Here is a 6,265-nt window from a genome sequence, read left to right on the forward strand (position 1 = left end):
TCACAGGTCGGAATACTTTTCTTTGTTTGGCCCCGCCAGACAACGTTTCACAGTGGAGACGTATCATTTTTTGGCATTTTCATTTCAGAAAAGCTTTGGTTTCATACGACAACCCTTTTGAAAACTAAGTCCGTTGAGCAGTAATGGCTTTAGAAACACACGCGTGTCCCATCTCTGTGTAAACATGGGAAAAACTCCAAGCACTGAACGGACGACTCGTCCACGACAATTTCTTTCAGCATTATTGATTTGAAGGATTGGATATCAAAGTATATTTGACACATTTGTAAGGAGTAGTAAGTATATTTGATACAAAAATGACGGGGCTCCTACAGTAGCGACGTTACGTGATAAACATGATCAAAATATCCCCGATAGTCATTAGCGAGCTGGACCGTACGCAAAGAAAACCATTCTTGACGAGAAACGAAGCCATATGACACCATACTAAACATATATGGACATATACTCGATATATGAAAAAATATATAAAATATCAATGAGAAATATTATGTTAAAAGTACATTGTACAGGATTTAATTTCTCAAAACAATTCTGAAATCTCATCTGTGGACGAGTTGTCCAAGTACACTGACAACAAATGGAGAGTTTCAGAGGAATGCTTGTGCAACTCATCCATTTTAATTTAACAGCACTTCTCCCATAATGGCTGCATTTACTACATCTCCAGAAACACATCTCTTGCAAAATGCCCCCCAAAAAAAGATCATTGTCATATAAACAGACTTTTAGCTATCGCTGTTATTGGAGACTGGATTTTTTTTTTTTCAGAAGCGACCACAAATCTCAATCTCCATGTGAATGAACGGCCCCGTGACTTACAATTCCATTAATCTGGGGGTAAATTAGCCCTAAAATGGACACACACAAAAAACAACATTGTTTTTGCTTTTACATATCCACATATGCATTTAGCGCACATGATGTACCTCACTAAAGAAACAAACAAGGAAAAACAAAACAGTAAGCAGGTCAGTTTTGTAAGCGGGGTCGTTTTACATAAGAGGCATTTCAACGCGTTATTATCTTTCCTTCTTTCCGCGTTTTTTTTTCCTTCTTTCTCCTTGTGTCTTACTACCCATTATGTCTATCGCTCCACCTCGCTACTTAGATGGAATCATCTGTCTCTACACAAGTGAGCGGGGGGAGGGGAAGAGAGAGAGAGAGCGAGAGAGCGAGCGAGCTTATTGTAAAACTGTAAGAGGTGTGCAGCAACTGGGACAGATTATGTCTGCGGAAACTAGGACTGCAGGATCCCACCCATCCCCCACACACCACATAAACACACACGCGCACGAACACACACACACACACACACACACACACACACACACACACACACATACACACACACACACACACACACACACACACACACACACACACACACACACACACACACACACACACTACAGCTCATTTTTGCCTGCCTGGTCACCTCGCTGCAATAGATAGATTCCACCCCTCCCCCCATCCTCTGCTCAGTCATTCAGACCTGGAAGAGTCAATAACAAGCTGACATCATCATTGGTTTTGTAGGATACAGTGCTGCTTTTATTCTCGCAGCCATAGGAGAGAGAGAAAGGAGAGGATGGGGGAGGGGAAAGAGAGAGAGAGAGAGAGTTTTCTGAGTATGTTCTGTTCCCCCGACGAGGCCGAATGCAGGTGAGGTGGCGGAGGTGGAATCGGGGGAGGGGGAGGAGGCCGATTCGGTGACAAATGACCGGTCACCGAGGTGCATATCGCACGGCTAATCTCGCCGGTCCTACATGCGCACGCTCGCGGTTATACGAACTGCTGCGCTAACGCGAGCGGCACGAAGGTTGTGCCGCGGGCCCGTCGAAGTTTTATAGTCACGCGCAAGATGAAGGCATCGGCCGTAACGTCACGACGGTACTGTGTCGGTATTCCTTTCTCTGCTGACAAACCAGCTCCGAGCCCCTTGATGCAACTTTCTGAATTGTTCAGGTTCCATACTCGCATGTAGTAAAACGTTCTTCTGCACATGCTCAGTAGATGGACGAAAACAACAATACGTCACGACTCCCAGTCCATGTTCTTCTTGGATTTGGTACTTTTATTTTGATAGTCACCGGTAATAACAGTCCAACTCGCTCGTCTGTCCGTGTTCTCCCGTTGTTGATGTTTATTGTTCTTTGCTTCACGTGTGTGTTGTTTCATTATAAAAAACAAACAAACAAACAAACAACAGCACCCACTAGTGGCCCAACATTCAAACTACATCATTTTCGGTGTTTCTACCATTAAAATGTAAACTGACATCTTTTTTTCAGACTTTTCTGACAACAAAATAGCAAAAAAATAAAACATTGCTGTGTAAACAAGGCCTGATATTAGATAAAGATTATTGTCCCCCCTAAGTGGTTTCAGAAATATTTTCTTTAACCTATTTAAAACACACTGAAGACACAAATTCAGACATAAAGGAAATGTTAAACGGAAATAGTTGCTGCAAAAAAAAAAAAAGGAATGTACATATGTCCAGTTCAGTTTCATTTTGTTTTCCAGCGGCTTTTGCATTAGGAAGCTTTCCTGATCACAGGATCTGAGTTTGTGGTTAAACCTATGATTTTGCTGGCCTGTTTACCAACACGTAATAGTTTTATTTTGTGTGAAGAAGGAGCCACACCACGATGAGATATTGAATGATGAATGTAAAAAAAAGGCCTCTGCTGACAATCAAAAGTCCTGTTTGCTCATCGGGTGAAGGCGCTGGTGTACTTACCCGCTACATCAGTATTACCTGCTATTGGAATCAAGAGCTTTACTGTGATTGTAATAATAACGGTGGAGGCGGTGGGTGGGGGTGTATGGGTGATGGGGGTCTGCCTGGACAACCTGACTGGTCTGTGGTTGAGCCCTTTGGACATTTTCTCAGCCCGTCGTCTGGCCACAAGTCGGCTCTTGTCAAACTCGCTCAGATCCTCACGATTGGAGCGCAGCTGTGGTTTGAGGCGCCAAGTCCAGCATCGCGGTGGAATGAGACGCTTCTCGTCACGCTCATGGTCGCAGGTCCGGCCGTAGTTTCGTTTGTTCTCTGCTACATTTACATCGCTTTTGTCTGAAAGCACAAAGTCCCCCCCCCTCCCAAAAAATAAATGCACCCAGAATGATTTCACCATAACACGGCGCATGGTTGTAAATACAGTTTGTTCTCGTCTCGTTTCGCCGTCCAATCAGCGGGAAGAGTCCCACATATAGTTCAAATGAAAAATTCCTCGCTGGTAAATTCTTCTGGGAGGTGTTTTCTTCTTGAACGAGGAACTTGGGTGCAGCTGACTGCGATATCAGATGGTAATAAAATACAGTGAGCGCACACACACACACACACACACACACACACGGAATGCTGAACCTGATTTCGAAGAATTGGCTGGAATGTGGTGTAGGGTGTGTGTGTGTGTGTGGGGGTGTGGGTGTGTGTGTGTGTGTGTGTGTGTGTGTCCTTCTATACTACTGAGGACCGAAATCCAAAAGTTACATGAGTTACTGAGTAACTTCTGAGGGCTTGAGTAACTGTCGGGACAAAAACGAAGGAGGAACAACTTGTTTTACGGTCAGGCTGTGGTTAGTAGGGACACACACACACACACACACACACACACACACACACACACACACACACACACACACACACACACACACACACACACACACACACACACACACACACACACACACACACACACACACACACCAGGTATCCGGTATCCAATTAGGTTTGAACACGTCAAAGAAAATACACAAGTGGATGATTGTGATATCTGGCAGATCAAAGGGTCACCAGCAGAGGGAAGAAGACAAACACATGTTTTAAATCTACACTTTATATTTAAATAGGTCCAAATAGTCTGATTTGCAAAAGTATATAAAACGAGAGGTTTGCATTTCCAGAAGAAAATGCAAGTGTGTATGCTTGACGGCCGAAATATGCCGATCTCCTTTGAACCACGCGTCTCCATGGCAACAGACGCTGATCTCCTTCTATCTCCTTCTGGTTCTTTGCAATTTAGATATAAAGAGCATAGAACATAGTGGGAATCTAGTGGACAAGCTGCACGTTTTGATATTTGACTGGTTCAAATCGGCTAAAGACCGTAGGAGGAGGAGTTTTCACACAATAAGAATTGCATTGTGTTGTGTCTTGTGTGTTTTTTAAACCAAGAACTACTCGTCAGTCTCCCGCACAGCGCCTGGCCCAAGGGACCCACTGCCCCGTAGGCTTGTTCAGTGTGCTACCGAGGAAGTCCCAGATGGTTTGGCGCCACAGCAGCGACCTACATAGACCCAAGAACGAGCTGCGGTAACCGGGAAGCAGCACGCGGCCCACTGGGCGCTGCTTCCCGGAGAACACCGCACAAAGGGAAGGAATTACACGACGCTTAGAGGAGCGAGTCTTAGCTGAGCATTTTTCAAAGCAACTCAATCCCCTGGCTCAGGTTCTCTTTCAGCGGCCAATTAGGTGTGACTTCACGAGCCTTGCAGAGGTGAGGACTGCCGAGCCCCTGCCTCGGCTGTTTGTACCGCTCATATTTATTTTTGCCAGAAGGATTATTATATCCTTAAAAGCCGATGGGCTGTAATAGTGAAGCGGTGGGTGAACACCTTCCTTTTCCACAGCGGACATGTTGCCGTCGCCAACATTTTCACCTCCGAGTATTTGGACCTCTGATCGGCCTCATTAACGTCTCCAAACACACACATACACAAAAAAAAACCGTGAACACCAGGATATTAAAATCAGCTTTTCAAGTGGAACCATTAAACAGCCGTAGTGTTTTGCGTGGTCCGTTTACACGACGACAGTCACTGAAAACAGAAAAAACGCAACTTTTCTGAAACGCTGCTACTGTATATATAGATGAATGTGTATAAGTACGAATGTCTAGATACATGTATCTATGGTAGGATGTAGACTATTTATGTTGTGATATCCGAAACAACTCCGAATATTCCGAGACGTCATGCGTCTACAACTTCACTCGCAGTTAAAGCAAGAGAGCGCGAGCGACGTCCAGAGGTTGGAGAATCTTTAATATCAATGAGAACGACAAAAATAACAATTCTGCTAAAATATGCAGAGCAGGAGAAAGATAGTTTGAACAACGTGAGCAACTCAATCGCCAACGACGTAACTCTGAGCCATGCTAAATGCTACATGCTAAAGAACTTCACGACTCACACGTCAGAGATGCAACTTGCAAGACATATTTAAAGTATGACTACAGTACACAATGTGCGGTAGCTAGATGCTACACACTGCGCTTTGCATACTGTAGATGCAGTATAATAGTAGAGCCTTGAAGGCTGTTGAAGGGTGGATCACTGCATTTGCATGTGTAGCATGAAAGAGGCTTTATGGAATTTAATAAATGTTGTCTCAACAATCGGGTCTTGGCAAGTGGGTAAATTTAGCACTCGTACGTGTCGACATTGAATACAGGCAGGATTCAAGGTGCGTTAAACCTCACCTGAGGGTTGATTCCGCCGTTGCGCAACTCAGGCAGTTCCCCTGAAATCAACCCCAGAACTACACGTCGATAACAATTAACGGACAAAGTAATTCAAACGGCAGCTGGAAACACGTGGCGGCGGGAGTGTCTGAAAACTCCCACGGGCTCCACAGGCTGGGGGGGGGGGGTGCTTCTGCTGGAAATCAAGCACGTGTTTGGCAGAACATGGAGCGCCGTTAAAGAAGAAGAAAAAAAAAAAAACTTTTCAAGGAAAAAGTGGAGAGAAAAATCTCCAAGCCTTACATTCTTCCATCACAGATGGTTCTTCTTACACGAGCAGGGCTCGGCATTGGGTGGAATTCCGAGAGAAACCCACGCTCTGGGGGGGGGGGGGGGGGGGTTGCACGGAAAGTTTATTTTTCGTGACCTTCTTGCCTCCGCCAATGCAGAGGTTGTGAGCCCCGTTTTCTTTCCTGATACAAGTCATGAAAAATTCTGAAGTGGCAAAGAAATATCTTGTGATGATTGTTCGTTTTTTTTCCCGTTTCAGTTTCTCATGTCAGGTTATCCAAGCTTGACAAAGTTTCAACCAATATAGATCGACGTCAGTCTTCTATAAACCCTTTTGGCTTTCTGCATCCAGCCTTAACGTACGAACAACAACACAGCCTGATCTACTAAAGATATGCAAACTTATTTCACGCAAACATGTGTTGGCCCCCGTTAACAAAAGTATAAAATTTACTTTCTAATAGTTTCCCAGCAGTAAT

The sequence above is a fragment of the Blennius ocellaris genome (genome assembly GCF_963422515.1).
Source record: "Blennius ocellaris genome assembly, chromosome: 12".
Lineage (NCBI taxonomy): Eukaryota > Metazoa > Chordata > Actinopteri > Blenniiformes > Blenniidae > Blennius > Blennius ocellaris.